Consider the following 20,000-nt stretch of genomic DNA (forward strand, 5'->3'; position numbering starts at 1 on the left):
AAAAAAAAAATCCAGAAATCACATGTAGGATTTTTAATGAATTTATTTGCAAATTATGGTGGAAAATAAGTATTTGGTCAATAACAAAAGTTTATCTCAATACTTTGTTATATACCCTTTTTGGCAATGCAGACGTCAAACGTTTTCTGTAAGTCTTCACAAGGTTTCACACACTGTTGCTGGTATTTGGCCCCTTCCTCCATGAGATCTTTCCTCTAGAGCAGTGATGGTTTGGGCTGTTGCTGGGCAACACGGACTTTCAACTCCTCCAAAGATTTTCTATGGGTTGAGATCTGGAGACTGGCTAGGCCACTCCAGGACCTTAAATGCTTCTTACGAAGCACTCCTTCGTTGCCGGGCGGTGTGTTGGGATCATTTTCATGCTGAAAGACCCACCACGTTTCATCTTCAATGCCCTTGCTGATGGAAGGAGGTTTTCACTCAAAATCTCACGATACATGCCATTCATTCTTTCCTTTACAACGATCAGTCGTCCTGTCCCTTTACAGAAAAACAGCCCAAAGCATATGTTTCCACCCCCATGCTTCACAGTAGGTATGGTGTTCTTTGGATGCAACTCAGCATTCTTGTCCTCCAAACACGACGAGTTGAGTTTTTTACCAAAAAGTTCTATTTTTGTGTCATCTACCATATTGACAGTTCTCCAATCTTCTTCTGGATCATCCAATATGCTCTCTAGCAAACTTTCACGACGGCCTGGACAATGTACTGGTTAAGCAGGGGACACGTCTGGCACTGCAGGATTGAGTCCCTGGCGGCGTGAGTGTGTTACTCCGATGGTAGCTTTGTTACGTTGGTCCCAGCATCGTCTGCAAGGTCATTCACTAGTCCCCCCGTGTGGTTTCTGGGATTTTGACTGTGCACGTTCTGTGATCATTTTGACACCCACCGGGTGAGATCTTGCGTGCGAGCCCCAGACTCGAGGGAGATTATCAGTGGTCTTGTATGTCTTCCATTTCCTAATAATTGCTCCACTAGTTATTTCTTCAAACCAAGTTGCCTTACCTATGCAGATTCAGTCTTCCAGCCTTGTGCAGGTCTACAATTGTTGTTTCTGGTGTCCTTTGCACGCTGTCTTTGGTCTTGGCCTAGTGGAGTTTTGGAGTTGGACTGTTTGAGGTTGTGGACAGGTGTCTTTTAAGGTTCAAACAGGTGCCATTAATACAGGTAACGGGTTAGAGGACAGAGAGCCTTCTTAAAGAAGAGAGTTACAGTCTGTGAGACCAGAATCTTGCTTGTTTGTAAGGTGACCACAATACTTTATTTTCCACATAATTTGCAAATAAAGTCTAAAAATCTACAATGTGATTTTCTGGATTTTTTTTTCTCATTTTGTCTGTCTAGTTGAAGTGTACCTATTGATGAAATATACAGGCCTCTCTCATCTTTTTATAGAACTGCACAATTGGTGCTGACTAAATACTTTTTTTGCCCCACTGATATGTACATATTCTTATTTCATCGCCTTTACAATTTGTGCGTTATTATAACGTAGTTGTTGTGAATTTGTTAGCATTACTGTTAAATATAGCTGCACTGTCGGACTAGAAGCACAAGCAAATTTCCCGCTTACAACTCCCGCCCCCCCAAGTCCATGCTTCTCTGGACATCACACAGTCTCATGCTCTCTGACATCACACAGTCTCCCATGCTCATTCTGACACTACACACCTGCAAACCAGAATGCGTCATACATGCTGTACAGAACAATTATACACACAATATGTTTCTCAATTGCTTCGTCTACTGACATCCACGAACGTAACTCTCATGGCATGCTCTCTACATGACAGACATGGATCTGCTTAACAGTGCACAGTATCCTCATGCAGCTCATGACATCCACACAGTTGCTCACTTGATTCCCTACATCGATGACCTGCTCTTGGACTATCCACCATAATTGAGAATGTGAGGTCATTCCCAAGTTCTCACCGCTTACTCTGACGATCCACACCCGCACCCCCCACGGAGAGCTCTCGCCATGCTCTTCATGACATCAGAGGCGACGAGTTCTTCTCAGCACCACCCAGTGGCACGACGACCTTGCTGCGTGTTACCGCGATCTAAGAAGTTGTCACGATTATAGTTTAAGAACGTCAGGTCTGCTAGTATCCTCTGAAGAACACACACACAGACTATTACAGTTAAACGTCACCTCAATGCCTGCAGGAGACAGGAGATCGATCAGAGAGATCAATCAACAAAGATACAGAACATGTGTGTGCTGCTCTCCTCACCAGCCTCCATGTCACACAGGGTGAAGAGGCCTATGCGTATGTCTCCGTTGACAGTCCATTTCTGTGTCTCACAGTTGGGGCTGCAGCTGTGGTTAATGAAGCGAGAGGAGTTCCCTTTGGGCCCGGCATCTATCACCCGGTCCTGAAGAACACACACGCACACACACAGGCAGTTAGACATATACACACCGTTAGACKCCCCCACACACAGCCAAGAGACGCACACTACTGAACAGCGAGAGAGACAAATAGCTTAACAGATTCATACACATACTATGTATTACCGGTCATGAGGTGGAGATGTCAATTAAAGGAGCCCATTTCAGACTACTGGGACACAGTCTAAAATGTCATTACCTTGGTGAGAGTGAGCATGTAGAAGTCGGTCACGTGGTTCTCATGAGCGCGTTTGATTCGCTGCTGGCACTCCTCTGAATCGATCACCTCTCCCACGTACTCTGTCACAAAATCTCCCTGCGGAAGAGGCACAGAGCACATACAAAACACAATACACATCAATACTTACAACAAAGCACACCTGTGGTGTTATTAATAATCATCTCTGAGCTACACATAACACAGGCTCGGTTCCATTTTGGTCTTTAACCCCGTTCCCTAAGCCCTCAGCCTGTTCACAGATCTGAAAGGTTTGGATAGGTTCAAACAATATGACAGGCTAGGTGGAACCCTCACAATGCTGCTAATGCCAGTCAATTTCAAAGGACACCTAAAGGGTTAGGGTCTAGGGATAGAAATAGAACCAGGCCCCACACTACGTCCACCCCAGTGACACCTCACTCACCTTCCTGAGGGCCTGGTTGGTCTTGAGGCCCCAGCCGCAACCCTCTGTCTTAATGACTTCTGTCTCAGAGTACAGACGCTTCGAATAGCATTGGTTCTCACAGCTATCACCTGCTGGACACACCTAGAACAGGAAAACAGGGCTGAATAGGGCTGCACACGAAAACACACACACACACAACACACACACACACCAAACCTGTGAGTGACACTCATACTGCAGCATGCGGTTGAGAACTTGGGAGTCCAGCTGCAGGGTGTTGTCTTGGGCTTACAGTTGCATCGTGGATTTCTGAACAGGTCGGCTATGTGCACCTGCACCTTTCCCACTGGCTGTTGCTGAGAGAGACATGACAACAATGTCACAATGAGAAATAAAGAGGTCTCATTCAGCTCATTCCATTTGTTTGGCAAAGCAAGACTTTATATGGCAGAAGATTTGTAGGGCAGGGTATGTATTGTTAGGGCAGGGTATGTGTTTGTAGGGCAGGGTATTGTTTGTAGGGCAGGGTATGTGTTGTAGGGCAGGGTATGTGTTTGTAGGCAGGGGTTAACACAGGAGTTGGTGGCACCTTAATTGGGAGACGAGCTCGTGTTGTGCTGGAGCGGAATCAGAGGAATGATATCAAATAGATCATACACATGGTTGATGCAATTCCATTTGCTCCGTTCCAGCCATTATTATGAGCCGTTCCTCCCCTCAGCAGCCTCCACTGGGGTGTATATAGTATGACTGGATGTATTACCTTGATGAACTTGTATGGTGAGGGTTTGCGTGAGTTGCGTTCCTGCTCCAGGGCCTCCCTACTCTCCCTCTGAGCCTTGAGCTCTGGAACTGCGAGCAGCCTCCTCCAGACTGACACACACAGAAGGGATGGAATTACACTGTGCCTGTTCTCACACACTCAGGGTCAAGGCACTATCATTTCACTCAAGAACCAATAGTCCATTTCATAGTTTCCCTTGACGATTCCCAATCTATTGTAGCACAGAGTACAGAGCCCAAGGTGGCCTCACCTTTTGAAGGTCTTGTTGATGTGTGATTGGCCAGTGACAGGGGGTCTTGTCGTTCTCCACGTAGGGGAAACACACGGCCCTGGTATCACAGTAGTAGTCATGGAACCAAAGAAGAAGACGCGGAATTCTCGAGGTCAGTGACGGAGCGTCTGGATGTTGGGGCACCATAGGCGAGGGTTAACAGATCGTCGCTGGCCACCACCTGACTGTGAGACAGGGACAGCATGGAAGATCAGGAAAGAAATGTTACCATCCAGAAGTTACACTATAGCTATAAGTGGCGGTGGGGAGGGGGGGGGGGGCGCAAGGTACGGCCCGCTGGGCACTTCAATCTGGCCCGCGAGACATTAATACCAATTTCTCTTTTTGCCCTTTTTTCTCCCCAATTTCATGGTATCCAATTAGTAGTTACAGTTTTGTCTCATCGCTGCAACTCCCGTAAGGACTCGGGAGAGGTGAAGGTCGAGAGCCGTGTGTCCTCCGAAACACGACCAGTCCAAGCCGCACTGCCTCTTGACACAATGCCCGCTTAACCTGGAAGCCAGCCGCACCAATGTGTTGGAGGAAACACAGTACACCTGGTGACCAAGTCAGCGTGCACTGCGCCCGGCCCGCCACAGGAGTCGCTAGAGCACGATGGGACAAGGATATATCGGCCTGCCAAAACCTCTCCTAACCCGGACAACGCTGGGCCAATTGTGCGCCGCCTCATGAGTCTCCCAGTCACGGTCAGGTGTGACACCGCCTGGGATCGAACCCGGGTCTGTAGTGACACCTCAAGCACTGCGATGCAGTTCCTTAGACTGCTGCGCCACTCGGGAGGCCCCCACAAATACATTTTAACAAAAATGCGTCCCTCCGTTGAATTTCAAAATCCCAATGTGGCCCTCGAGCCAAAAAGTTTGCACACTCCTACTCTAGACAGACTGGTTGCCTCCCACAATGTACCAATGCTCCAGCTTACACGTCTGTAGAAGTTCCGGCATCAGTTGGGACAGAGAGGACGAGTCGGAAATGGGAACATTTGATGTTTATCCATTACATTTTTGGGAGCATATGCAAGTATCTTCATTAATTTTTTAATTTTTTTTATTATTTTTATTATTATTTTTTTTACATATGTTTACTATACCATTAGTAACCTCCTCTCCAACATATTTTAGGTATGCGTCAACTCGTGCTGCTAACCTGTAGTTTCCCAGTTTGACCCAGACGATCTGTTTGTAGTGGGGTTTCTTTCCTGCCCTACACTCCCTGCAGGACCACGCCCCCTCTGGCATCTCCATCTCCAAACACTCTGGGTGGAACGACGCCGGGCACAATGCACAGCACAGCAGCTTCTCTCCTGCAGGTGTGTGTGTGTATGTGTAGAGAGAAAAGAGCAACACAGGGTTAGAGAATGTACTTCCACACCTGGGCACTAGASGCCACCACACTCTAAGCCTCATCCTTAGGCATGCCAATCATTCAACCACTTCACTTTACACTGTGAGCAATGCTTTGCCCAAGTAAGTAATATAGTCTTCCAGAGAACTAGGTGGAGCCATTGTGACATTGCATCCGCTCGTTTCATGTGTATGAGAAGTGGCTAAGGATAGATATCTCTCGAGTCTTTCCCAAACGAGTCACATTGTTAGAATAATTTCTAACTCCCACAATATAATAAAGATTGCTTTATGTAGATGAAAATTATGCTGTTGTGGACACCATTTTGATAAGAGAAAGCAGTGTTGATAATGCTGAGGTCCTCTGCTTTTACCTCAGCAGTCAGTCATTGATGGTGTAATGGAATGTCTGACAGGCAGGTTTAGAGTACAAGGCCCATTGTACAATCACAACACATGCTATAGCACCCATGATAATAATACATCTGTAAATAAACCATAAATCACAAACAAACTATTACCAAAACAACAGAACGGCACAAAGCTGCCATGCACTCCTGCTTGTAAAGGGGGATGTTTCACTTCCCTGCACCACTGTACTCCACATAGTCTTGGATGGAATCTCAACAGCATGTGGTTGTGAATGTGTTTTAAATGTCAAATGGGTAATATCGTTGATGAGTAATAATCACATTATATGACAACTAGAAGGAAGACTGTCAGCATTTTATTCAAACATTGATTTCTTCATCGAATTGATGTGCTTGTGAGGAATAGTATAACTGCTATGAGCTATAACCTATCACAATCAATATTTCTTGGAATAATTAACTCCTTAACAAAGCAAAACCTCAAAACGAGACAGCAAACATCCAAGACAGATCGCAGTAAAGTGAGAGCAGCAGATAAATGAGGGACAATTATTTTCATTCAAAAACAGAACTTAGCAGTCATCAAAATAACACCATTAGATTTAGTCTTTCAGATGAAGACAGGATCAAAGTGCTAAAGCAAAGAAGTTGTGTTCCTCCAGCAGCAACAAGCCCTCAGACAGACAGGTCGTAAAATAACCGTGTTTGTGACTTCAGCAGCAACAAGCCCTCAGACAGGCAGGTCGTAAAATAACCGTGTTTGTGACTTCAGCAGCAACAAGCCCTCAGACAGACAGGGCGTAAAATAACCGTGTTTGTGACTTCAGCAGCAACNCAACAAGCCCTCAGACAGACAGGGCGTAAAATAACCGTGTTTGTGACTTCAGCAGCAACAAGCCCTCAGACAGACAGGGCGTAAAATAACCGTGTGTGACTTCAGCAGCAACAAGCCCTCAGACAGACAGGGTGTAAAATAACTGTGTGTGACTTCAGCAGCAACAAGCCCCTTACAGGATGTACAATAACCCAGTGAGACAGGTCATCACCCTTCCCAATGATGATGATGAAATGGGATGATGTTATGTTACAGTGTGCTATGGTCCGCTTGTACAGATTCTATTTTGGGTTTGTGCAAAGTGCCTCATTCCACCGTTTCACAGAGACGAGCTTAATGTCTGTAACACTTTGTTAACGTGGTTCCTGTTGAACCTGTGCATGTTAGGCTCCCTGACAGGTTATTTTAAGCCCTGTTGTAGCATTAATAGCAGCAGATTGTCTGTTCACACTTTAGAGGCAGAACCAAGCAATAAAGAGGAATAACAAATCAAATGTGGGAAGTCTAGACACATTCAAAACACACATACTAACATACATACACACGCACCAGTAGGAAAAGGGAGAGAGAGTAAAACAGTTATGTTACCTTTCCCAATATTCTTTTTGGTAGCTGTCCAAGAAGAGGGAATCATAGGTAATTTCAACTCAGCACGATTTGACTCAGTCAGAAGGTAGTGGGACTTATAGGCATATGAACTTAATATGATGTCAGTAAGGTCCTGCACTAACAGTCCTACACAAGACACACAGGAAGAGATGGGGTGAGCCGCAATCAGACTACAGTACCCATGATTCCACAGGAAAGAAAGAACACATACGCTGTTAGAACACATAAACGAGAGAAAAAAACGGAGTAATAAGTTAAATGAAAGAGTCGTCCAAACAGAATACTGTAGATATACAGTGCACTTCGCTTATAAGAAATTGAGAATCAACTGCTTTTAGTAACCATGGGGACAAATGTCACTAATACATTCACAAACAGGCAAATGCATCATAAGTGAAGGCTCAATGACATTTTTTCCAAACACAGACAGAGCTCAGTGGACCAGTACTCTCCCCCTCCTGCTGCTGCTATGGTGTATCTGAGCTCAGCTAAGCCTCTGTGGTCTCAGCGAGAGCATCACACATCAATTATCTCTATGGGAATAAATAAAGTGTTATAGAGTTGAATGATTAGAGAAGAGGGGATCAGAGTCAGAGAGAGAGACAGAGGGTCACAATTGGCTGGCCATGATCACAGGAACCAACATGAATGGAAGCTCTGGCTAACCCTGAGAGGAACAGAAGGAGTTGGTTAAGTTGTAGCTATGGSTCTATTCACTCAAACGCTTGCCTAAGGGGCAGGACAAAGCAACATCCCTCTCCCCTGCTGTCCTCCAGAGCCAAGCACTATGAAGCCACGGGGCTGAATCTGGAAGCTTCCCTTAAAGAGACAGTGGGTCAGGGGCCCTGGTCAATAGTAATGGACTATATAGTGAATAGGATGCCATTTGGGACACAGAAAAAGGTGAGTGAGTCAGGGTGGGTACCCCTACAGGAGGTCTAAAGTGGGAGATAGATCTTACCTCGGGCACAGAGGAAGCACCAGGTCACGTTGACGGGTGAGGAGAGGAGGCCGTTCCTCTTGGTGATGCCATGGCTGCTGCAGATCATGATGTGGTGGGTGAGGACCACACTGCCCGCTGCCACGCAGCTGTCCCCTGTGTGGTACGCCACCGGGCAGCGCAGACAACGCATCATACGTCCTAGGGAGAGGGGAGGAAGGGAGGGAGAGAGAATAACACTAACAGTATTTGAGGGATGTTTTAAAAGCTTAACGTGGCTTCCGTTCCTCTCCTTCATCTAGACCAGTGTTCTGCCCCCTACCTTTGGCAGCTTGGTGCAGGTCTCTCTCCAGGCAGCAGGTGGTGCAGGTATGTTGGGGGCAGTGGAACCCCCCGCCCGTACCCCCTCCCACAGTGCCAGGGAGTTTGTGCACGCAGTCATCATGGTAATATCGCCCGCAGCCAACCACAGAGCAGCGCAACACCTCCCCTCCCCCCGTCTTACAGCTGAAACACGAGTGAGAGCCTAGAGAGGAGGGAGGGGGCAGAGAGAGGAAGGGAGAGCGTGTGTGTCAGAGACAAAGGTTCCTCCATCAGAGAAATCTCTCAATGTCAATTAGGCTGCCGGGCTGAAATCACACATAGATTTGTCTGTAGGGTCATTTGCATAATCAGYGCTTGAGCAGTATTTTCTCTGTTCACACTCATAGCTTCATTAGCATTCACAAAGTAGAAGGATGTGTCTTGGAATAACTTGAATAATCCTTTCAGCCATTTCAGCCTAAATGAGACTGTAAAGATGAAAGGAGCAATCAAAGAGAACTTGTCTAATGGTTGTACAGGTCAAGTAATGATTAGGATGTAAATGCATAGTGTATACGTTGTGACATCGTGTCGTGTCTCACCGTTTCTACATTCCAGACAGGTAAATGTGCCCTCAGGTAGGAAGGTGAGGCCCAGGCACTCCAGATGGAACAGCCGACAGCAGTCCCCCTCACACGACACCAGACCCTCTCCATACACCTCACAGATCTACACAGAGGAAGAGTTATCACCAACGGGGTATAAAACCTTTTTTTTGTATCAGCTATTTAAAAAGACACAGAGAGCAGAGAGAGAAAAGTAGGAAGAAAGACAGACAATAGGACAAGGGCTGGGTCAGGAGACCTCTTGGCCTACCTGGCAGACAGTGTCCCTCTTGGCCTACCTGGCAGACAGTGTCTCTCTTGGCCTACCTGGCAGACAGTGTCTCTCTTGGCCTACCTGGCAGACAGTGTCTCTCTTGGCCTACCTGCAGACAGTGTCTCTCTTGGCCTACCTGGCAGACAGTGTCTCTCTTGGCCTACCTGGCAGACAGTGTCTCTCTTGGCTGTGCTGCTTCCTTGTCTGGACAGACTGGAATCCACTGACTGGCTGTCTGACGCGTCGGCATCTACTGCTGCTGGGCTGTCCAAACTCTTCCCAAACAGACTCTACATAGGAGAGAGAGCATGAGTGAGTGAGTGTGTGTCTATCTGTCTGTGTGTGTGTTTGCATGTGTGTGTCTGTTTACCTGGGGGTCGTTGAGGCCTCTAGAGTCAGAGTCGGATGTGTCTCTGTACTGAGAGGAGGCCATCTCTACGTCTGTGGAGGCTCTGCTGCGTTTCTTCAGAGGCTTACAGGCATCCGAGATCTCACTGGCTCCTACACACCACACCACACGTTAACACACACCTCCACAACACTGCTTCCCCCAACACGTTAAACAAAGCCAGTATGCTTAGAGCAGGATAGGAAAGAGAGTCATAGGACAGAGCTGGAGTCTCTACCTTTCTGTGAGCCTGTTCTCAGAGTGGTCTCAGGAGCCATCTCAGCCTGCAGGGAGACAGAGAAAGCGAGAGAGGGATGTTGAATATCTTTATGTTGTATTGTAATCCTCCTCTAGAGAACAGAGTGAAATAACATGCTACACTACAGAGGGGAACAGAACAGTAGGTGGTAGCAGCAGGTTGGTACCTGTTCCTTTTTGGTCTTCTTCTTGGGAACGGCCTCACAGCCTTTCTCTGACTCAGATCTGCTCCTCACTGACCTACGCTGCTGCTTACGCTCCTGAGAACCTACAGGAAGGAGACACGTGGTTAAACACCTGGTTAAAGGTCTGATCTGTGGGGAACATATTGGGGAACATATTCACACCAACACAATATTTACATATTCCAGCAGCCAGAAAACGTCCAAACACATGTGCATACACACGCATGCACAAACACTGCTGTAGAAGTGTTATGTACCTGGTGGGGTGCTCTGCTGAGACCCAGGAAAGGAGGTGTGCTGTGCTGCTTCCTGGTCACTTCTCTTCTCCTCCTTCTCCTTTCTCTCCTCATCACCCTCTTCCTCTGGACTGGGTTCTGGCTTAACTCTACAGCCCTGCTGGAGAGAAAAAAAACTCCACTTAGAAATAAATGCTTCAATTCAGTTTAGAGCGACAACAACTTTTAACATCATTGTCAACTAGGATGTCTAGACAAATAGAGAGCACCCACCTCTGCTGAAAAAGATCCCAGATCGGCCTGCCGGCCCTCTCCGTCCTCCCTCTCCACGTCTCTCTCCCTCTGTGGTGAGGGCAGGGACTTCCTCTTTAGCAGAGGCCACATTTGGTCACACTTGGTGATCTTTACATTCAGTTTCTTCATTGTGATGGAGAGAGGCAGCAGCTTCCTGGCAGCGGCTGTCTTCCAGGCCCGTACCGGGGCACAGGACTCCTGGGTTCCCCGTGCTTCAGACTGGGTCTTCCGGGCTGGGGGGATGGGCTGTCCAGGGTCCCCGCGCTGGTCCTTTTCTCCCTCCGAGGTTTTGAGGTCGGCTGGGTTGTCTGCATTAGGAACACTACACTGCCTACGAGGCTGTCTTCTGGCTGGCTCCGCCCGGTCCGGTGATGTCACTGCTCCTTCTTCTTTCTTACTGGTTGAGCTGGAGGAGCTTTGGGTGCGGATGGCAGCCCTGACAGGGGTCTTCTTGGTGGGCGGGGGGGCGTTGGGGTCAGGGTCGACATAGATGAAGGTATAGTTGTCGATGCGTTCCTGCTGCGTCATCAGAAAGGCGTCCTCTGCATGGCCGACGCCCACCTCCCACTGAGCACGCTCTCTCTGGGGGAAGGGCTTCATCAGCTGACACACACATACATACATACAATTTACATTACATTGTAGTCATTTGGAAGACGCTCTTATCCAGTCAGTGCATTRAACTAAGATTAGTATGAAAACAAAACTACATAATCAGAGTTATTAAAAGTAGACTCTTCTTACACTACTTCACCAAAAGTATGTGGACACCTGCCTATCGAACATCTCATTCCAAAATCATMGGCCTTAATATGGAGTTGATCCCCCCTTTTCTGCTATAACAGCCTCCACTCTTCTGAAGGCTTTCCACTAGATGTTGGAACATTGCTGCGGGGACTTTCTTCCATTCAGTTACAAGAGCTTAAGTGAGGTCAGGCACTGATGTTGGACGATTAGGCCTGTCTTGCAGTCGGCGTTCCAATTCATCCCAAAGGTGCTCGATGATGTTGAGGTCAGAGCTCTGTGCAGGCCAGTCAAGTTCTTCCACACCGATCTTGACAAACTATGTATTTTTGTTTATTAAACGGTAAGCAAAAACATTGAATTTGGTCATATGCGGAAATGTGCCTTGCGGAAAGTATTCAGACCCCTTAACTATTTCAAAGTTTTGTTGTTACAGACTTATTCTAAAATGGATTAAATTGTTTTTTCCCCTTATCAGTCTACACACCATAATGACAAAGCAAAAACAGTTTTTTTTATAAATGTTAGCAAATTTATAAAAGATAATCAACTGAAATATCACATTTACATAAGTATTCAGACTTTTTTGAAGCACCCGTGGCAGCGATTACCGCCTTGAGTCTTCTTGGGTATGACGCTACAAACTTGGCACACCGGTATTTGGGGAGTTTCTCCCATTCTTCTCTGCAGATCCTCTCAAGCTCTGTCAGGTTGGATGGGGAGAGTCATTGCACAGCTATTTTAGGGTCACTTCAGAGATGTTCGATTGGGTTCAAGTCCGGGCTCTGGCTGAGCCACTCAAGGACATTCAGAGACTTGTCCTGAAGCCACTCTTGTGTTGTATTGGCTGTGTGCTTAGGGTCTTGACCTGTTGGAAGGTGAACCTTCACCCCAGTCTGAGGTCCTAAGTGATCTGGAGCAGGTTTTCAACAAGGATCTCTCTGTACTTCATCTTTCCTTCGATACTGACTAGTCTCCCAGTCCCTGCCCCTGAAAAATTTCCCCTCAGCATGATGCTGTCACCACCATGCGTCACCGTAGAGATAGTGCCAGGTTTCCTCCAGACTTCCTCGGCTTGGCACTCAGGCCAAGGATTTCAGTCTTAGTTTCATCAGACCAGAGAATCTTGTTTATCATGGTTTGAGAGTCTTTTAGGTGCCTTTTGGCAAAGTCCAAGCGGGCTGTCATGTGCCTTTTACTGAGGAGTGGCTTCCGTCTGGCCACTTTACCATTAAGGCCTGATTGGTGGAGTGCTGCAGAGATGGTTGTCCTTCTGGAAGGTTCTCTCATCTCCACAGAGGAACTCTGGAGCTCTGTCAAAGTAACCATCGGGTTCTTGGTCACCTCCCTGACCAATGCCATTCTCCCGATTGCTCAGTTTGGCCGGGTGGCCAAGAGTCTTGGTGGTTCCAAACTACTTCCATTTAAGAATGATGGAGGCCACTGTGTTCTTGGGGACCTTCAATGCTGCAGAATTGTTTTTGTACCCTTCCACAGATCTGTGCCTTGACACAATCCTGTGTCGGAGCACTAAGGACCATTCCTTCAACCTCATGGCTTGGTTTTTGCTCTGACATGCACTGTTAATTGTGGGTCCTTATATAGACTGGTGTGTGCCTTTCCAAATCATGTCCAATCAATTGAATTTACCACAGGTGGACTCCAATCAAGTTGTAGAAATACCTAAAGGATGATCAATGGAAACAGGATGCTCAGTCTCATAGCAAAGGGTCTGAATACTTATGTACATAGGTACTGATTTTTATTTTTAATAGATTTACAAACATATCTAAAAACCTGTTAGGATATACCTATGGGGTATTTTGTGTAGATTGATGAGGAAACATATTTATTTAGCCCATGTTAGAATAAGGCTGTAACGTAACAAAATGTGGAAAAAGTCAAGGGGTCTGAATCCTTTCCGAATGCACTGTATATTGATTGACACACTCCACTTAACAAAACCATTGCCAAATAATGTCCTGTCACCTGCTTTTATAGTGAGCCTTGAGGTGGTACCACCCAGCACATCTAGAAGGGAGTGGATTTTATTCTGAACCCCTCTCTTGAGATGACGTAGAGCAGGGTTCCCCAACTGGCGACCCACGTGACACACTTGGCCCGCGGGTGATTTTATTTGGCACCCCAAGTTTGTTTAGCAAAAAAAAAATATTTTTATATTTATAAGAAATATATTTATTTATTTATTTTTATTTCTGGGCACAAAATACTGTAAAAACACCAGCAAATCAGCTCCAAGTGATTTTATTTTGGAAATCTGTTCCAAAGTATTCCTATGCATAGAGATATATGTGATCTTATACAAATGCAAGCAAGTTTTGAAATGATTATGTTTTATCCGCTCAAGAAAAGATCGGCCCACAGTTGAATCTATTTGATGATCCCTGAAGAGAGGCACCTTCTCAAGGTGCCTCTACATCAAGATTTCAATGGTAGAGTTGGACCGCTAGGAGCAAAAAGAGCTAGATTTACTACTAAAAGACCAAAATATATCACTGTCAAAATGATGACCATAATTTACATGTTTAACAATAACTAAGTCTAAAACATCTGGTTTTCGATTATTTTTTTCTCTTCTTCATTAAAGTTACTCTTTAAACCAGTGTCCAGAGTGTGAGGAGGGTATACTTGTCAGGCCATGCAGTGCTGTGTCTCTACCTTGTGTCTCTCTGCTGTCTTGGTGGTCTTGCGTAGAGTCTCAGCCTGCAGCTCATCAAACTGGTGTTCTCCCTGGTACATGACCACTCTCTTCTCATGGACCCAGGCCCGCTCTGCCACACTGCCAAAGAACTGCACATGGTACTCTCTGTGACCTGGAGGGCCAGGAGGGACACAGGCAGACAGCAGTTAGAGGCTTTTAAACAGTTATGTCTATAAGTGCTGTACTGGAGTGCCAAGTCTAGGTCCAAAAGGCTTCTCAACAGCTTCTACCCCCAAGCCATAAGACTCCTGAACAGCTAATCAAATGGCTACCCAGACTATTTGCATTGCCCCCCTGCCTTTGCGCTGCTGCTATTCTCTGTTTATTATCTATGCAGTCACTTTAACTCTACCTACATGCACATATTACCTTTGACTAACCAGTGCCCCCCCGCACATTGACTCTTTACCGGTACCCCAGGTATATAGTCTTGCTATAGTTATTTTACTGCTGCTCTTTAATTATTTGTTACTTTTATTTCTTATTTTTTACTTATCTATTTTTTACTTAACACGTATTTTTCTTAAAACTGCATTGTTGGTTCAGGGCTTGTAAGTAAGCATTTCACTGTTGTATTTGGCGCTTGAGACAAATTAAATTTGATTCGATTTTAATTTGGAAAAAAGTATACACATTTTATGCTCCATGACATGCTCCATGACAGCAGTGTGTGTGTGTGTGTTTGTTCACCTCGGGTGTTGATGCGTGTGTGGACGTTCATCTGGGGGTCACAGGAGACCATGCAGGGCCACCAGGGGTAGGTACCCACTTTGGCCCACACCAGGTCCCCCACCTCGTGGTTCTTATAGCAACCTGTACCTGTTATCACTGTAGGGTACTGCTTCTGGACCTACAGTACAGGAGGGAGAGAAAACACATACACTCAATTAACAACAGGCAGTCATGCCCTACCCCCAAGACACTTTCTGTAGATTTAAAAGAATCAGATGGGTGTATGCAATTGTCCACTAATCGCTTATTTTCAGATGTCTGAAACTGTTGAAACAGTTACTCTTTGAGTACTGAATAGTGAATTAATCGCACTGGATGACCTCAACCAACAGAGAAGGCGCAAACCAACACTTGCCTTAGGTGCCTTGGGCTCTGCTTTGATGGGGGTCTTCTGTGGCTTCTCAGTCTGCCCCACAGGCAGCTCCCGTGGCTGGGTCTGGGCCTGGGTGTGGGTCTGGATGTCCCTGGCCTGCCCTATAGTTTCCCCCTGTGGCTGCTCCTGGTCTTGCTCCTGCCCTTCTTCTTGCTCCAGCAGACTGGCTGTATTTTTCCTATTCTCCTTCTTCGTCTCGTGTCTGCTGTGGGTCTGGGAGTCCTCGCTGGCTTGGGACTCCTGCAGCAGGTCTCCACACAGCGCAGACTCAAACAGCTCCCTCCCGTTCTGGTACGTCTTTATGATCTTCAGTTTGATCTCTGGAGAGCTGGTCTTCTTCAGGATCCCGCTGGAGGGAGCAGGGGGGGTGTGAGGGGGATGTGAGGAGGAGGTGCTGTCCAGGAGGGAGGGGGGAGGGCTGGTGGAGGGCAAGAGTAACGGGGGAGGAGGGGGGAGAACGTGGGACATGAGGTGAGGTGGTGGGGGGAGGTGGTGTTGGGAGGGCAGGGACAGAGGGCTGTGAGGGTAGGGATGTGGGTGAGGTTGAGGGTGGTAGTGATGAGGATGGTGATAATGAGGGTGATGGAGGTGGAGGTGGGGGTGTGGGTGGTGTGAAGGTGGAGGAGACAGAGGGGAGCAGGGTCTCTCTTGGAGGACAGGTGCCCTCAGGACCGTTCCCTCCCCAGGCATGAGGCAGTGCTCTCCGTAGCCCCGGATGGCCCCATAGCCATTGGCCGAGCCGTTGGGAAACTGGGGGTACATGGAGAACTTGGCCTGGGGCTCGTACAGCCCCAGCCCAGGAGGGTAACCGTTGGAGACTGGGGGCATGTCCTCGGAGGCCGAGGGCGGGTAGGAGAACTCTGCTTCCAGGGCAGTGTCGTAGGAGGGGCCTCCGCCCTCATCGCTACCGGTGTCGTAGGCGCCCTCCTGACGGATGTTGGCTGAGTCAATGAGCTGAGGGGGTTGCTGAATTGTATTTCCCATGATCCCTTGCATGAAAGAAAAGGAGAAATCCATTGTTGTGCTCCTGCATCCTTAACTGTCCTGTTCTCTGGCTGGACCTGGAAGAGGACAGACACATAGGAGAGGGCTTGATATATTGATATGGGTTGATATGATGTTAGAAAGGATGTGACTGAAAGAACAATCAGATCTACTACTGTGCATCTATCTTTTTTAATCAAGGGTAAGAAATGTTTATCAATTATTCCAGGTAGAGAAATAATGTGATTTACAGTATAACGAGATAACAGAACTGTCTATATATCTAATCTAATCCTACTGGTAAGGAAAGGCACAGACTGTTCTGATGAGAACTGGTGTGATATTCTTTCGATGCATCAAATAATAAAACTGATCTAAATGTTTTCATGCTTGAAATCTCTTTCCCATAATAAGACCTAAGAGCTCCKTGCACAGTGTGCACTGAATTAACAAAAATATGTCTGCTGAACGCTTTGCTTTCCCCCATCATTTTAAAGGCTGGCCTCTAATTAACTTTAATGTTATAAAGTTGTTATTAGTGTCCTAATCTTAAACACTATTAGTGTCCTGATACTCAACTGGTAAATGTTCACGTACAGATAGATTACCAAAATAATAAAAATGTAGATCAAGATCATCACGCTATGAGATATACGTTTTGGGAAACACTGACTGAATGAGCTAGGCTGCCATAGTCTCAGGGGCCACAGTAACTCTGTGTAATGTCTGTATAATATGAGAGATCCCTGCCAGTAGTGGAGACATCAGAGCCAACCTTTGAGTGCCAAAGAATGCAACTCATCACTCAAACAGCACAGGCACAATTAGCAGTTCTGAACGACTCATAATGATTGCACGGTAGTAGGCAATGTTGTGGTTATTTAAGTTAACCGCTGTTGTAGTTATGGTAGTTTTTCTGACCTTYTGACCTGATCAGGAAAAACCCTCTTATGATTGCCTATACAGTCAGAGTGATAGCCTACAGTTTAGGGCACAGAGTTTTTCCTGGTCAGTTCAAGCAGTATAAATAGACTGTGTGTATCTAATAAATGCCTTTGTTTTTGCCTCTGCCAAAATATGCCAAATCCTTAATTTCACTTCTAAAAAAAATCATATTGTTTGATCTCAAACCACCATGAATAAATGCAATGTACTATTAATGTGTAGGCAGGACCTACACATTTCATTCAGTCAAACAGCTCTAGATGTGAAAGCATAGCCTAGATGGCCAAGCTCCCATGCCCTGGGTGAGACAGAAGTACAGGGATAATACAGTGATAATTACAATAATAATACATTGATTCCGAAATTGAACAGTTAAATAAAGTGTCATAACGTTGTTACATGCACAAAATAACCTTGAATCAATGTGTCCTTTTTTGGTGTCGACTAAACCTGGATTTGATTGAGATAAAGCAGCCTTTATTGCCATTCACAAGGTGATATAATGGGAAATTCATTCTCATTAATATGTATCACAGCTACTACTGCTGGATGAGAATATAAAGTAATGTAGATCACGCAGTCCAGCTTTGTATACACGAGTTGATACACTGTAACACTGGGGTCACTTTATTGAAGAAAACGATGCGCACACAGACTGAAATATTGTTACATTGTACTGAGTGATTGAACTGCATCATTAGCAGCSGTGCTGTGCACTGTTCTGCTGCGATGTTTTTATCTAGCTAGCGTAGTTAGCTCTCATGAACACTGGCAAATGAAATATCGTGTCAATATAAAAACACGTATCTAAAGCCGAGACGATGTTCTTGCATTCTGACACGTCCGCAATGTTTACTCATGTATGTTGACATTTCAATACGACGCGGAAGACTAGAAACAAGATGGCAAAGGACGCTATACATTGTTGCCAATATGGCTGCCTTTGCCCCTTTAAATCAAATTGTCTATCGTGATAACACCTCCATCATTCGTTTGAAGAAAATGTTGAAATATAAACCTAAATCCACACGGCGAAAACCTTTGCTAAATGCACAGTTAGGATGTCAGCAAGCTGTTTATCAATGAGAAAGATTATGAGAACGGAGAACGAAAGATGCTGTGAGAGTCGCGAGATGTATTAAAATAAAATGTCAATACCTTCAGCGTGTCCCATTCTAAACACATACACCAGATATCTGCGCTTCCTTGTGCAAATTACAAAAAGGGATAAAATAAAAAATCTTGGGAAAATATTAGAATGCAGGCCTCTCCGTTTCTAACGCAATTCATTAATAGGGGCAATTTACGGTCACTGCTCGGTCTCCATGTCTTGTCTATTTGCTGTAGAACCTAAGGCCTAGTATTTTGCGGAATCTTGGTGGGAATGATCTCGCCCCCTTATGTATTTTCATTTTACTGGCTCCCTCTTCCTTCAGCTGTAACAAAAGCACCCTGCTTTGGGCCTTGTCTGTCTCGCTCAGCGCCAAATCACAAGCTCCCGATTGGTGGGGGTCACACAACCAGGCGCAAACCGGGATGTGTAGTTCTAATCGTTTAGAGAACATCTCAGCAGCAGAATAAAAATACAGGCCTATTAGGAAAACAATGAAAAATAAAATACAGCAAAAATATTGTATGCATAAGTTAGGTCTGGATAACGTTGGTATAAGCTATGTAAACAGAAACAAATTGGGCCAGCTCATATGGCCTAATGTCAAACATCATGTCCTAAATAGATGGTGAAAATATAAATTCCTGTTTAGATATTCTCTTAATTGAAAAAAAATATTATCTGAAATAATCAATGTGGAACGATCATGATATGATAGATAGCCCAGCCCATGTATTATGGCATGAAAGGTTAAGAGGACATAATGGCCCAGGAGGCCTTGACTGCACTCAGCAGATTTAGTAAACCTGACAGATAATAAAACATAGGCTACTGTACCTCAACATAGAAATGTGAGAAAGGCACTAGTGTGCAGGCTATATATATCAATAGTGTGTAGGCTATATATTTCATAGTGTAGTCTTATATAATGTATAACTTACTATAATAGCCTACACTAGCCTGTGTGCAAATTGTGAGGCATACAGTGAGTTCAATGTCTATGTACTTTGGTTTGACCATATGTGCCATTTTATAGCACCTGCCCACTCTTCAAACCAAATCAAATGTTATTTGTCACATGCGCCGAATGCTAACTTTCAAGCCCTTAACCAACAATGCAGTTTTAAGAAAAATAAGACTTAAGAAAAATCTTGACTAAATAAACTAAAGTAAAAAATAAAAGAGAAACAATAAAAATAACAATAACGAGGCTATTTACAGGGTAATGCAAATAGTCCAGGTAACCATTTGATTAACTGTTTAGCGGTCTTATGGCTTGGTGTAGAAGCTCTTAAGAAGCCTTTTGGACCTAGACTTGGCGCTACGGTACCGCTCTTTGATGCATATTAGAATGTAAAATCATACAGTATTTGTTATTATTACTTTATTACTGGTGCAATTTACGTTTGAAGGGAAGCTTCTTTTCAATCAAATGCAGTTAATCAAACCCCGATATGAGTGGGTCTTCCCTTTAAGTGGATTGGTTCCCACTGGGAAAATATTACTCAATCTATTGGTTCTCAGCCCTGTCAAACAATCCCATCCTCGCCTGATCTAGTACGTCAACAACAATCATGCTTATGTGAATTGCAATAACCTTTTCAGAGCAGCAGCAAAAAATGGGCGA

General features: G+C 45.4%; 1 protein-coding gene and 1 pseudogene across 1 annotated transcript in view; one reads left to right on the forward strand and one right to left on the reverse strand.

Annotated features, from left to right (window-relative positions):
• LOC111958177 (histone-lysine N-methyltransferase NSD3-like) overlaps positions 1-18,749 on the reverse strand; it is a 30,453-nt pseudogene extending 11,704 nt beyond the window's left edge.
• A 1,205-nt stretch (positions 18,750-19,954) lies between these two features.
• The window catches only part of LOC111957434 (LETM1 domain-containing protein LETM2, mitochondrial), a 22,851-nt gene continuing 22,805 nt past the window's right edge, over positions 19,955-20,000 (forward strand). The window contains exon 1 of the mRNA XM_023978253.2: positions 19,955-20,000. This exon is cut by the window's right edge and continues 193 nt beyond it. The gene's annotated coding sequence lies outside the window, so the exon portion shown is untranslated.

Source organism: Salvelinus sp. IW2-2015, linkage group LG33 (assembly GCF_002910315.2).
Source record: "Salvelinus sp. IW2-2015 linkage group LG33, ASM291031v2, whole genome shotgun sequence".
Taxonomy (NCBI): Eukaryota; Metazoa; Chordata; class Actinopteri; order Salmoniformes; family Salmonidae; genus Salvelinus; species Salvelinus sp. IW2-2015.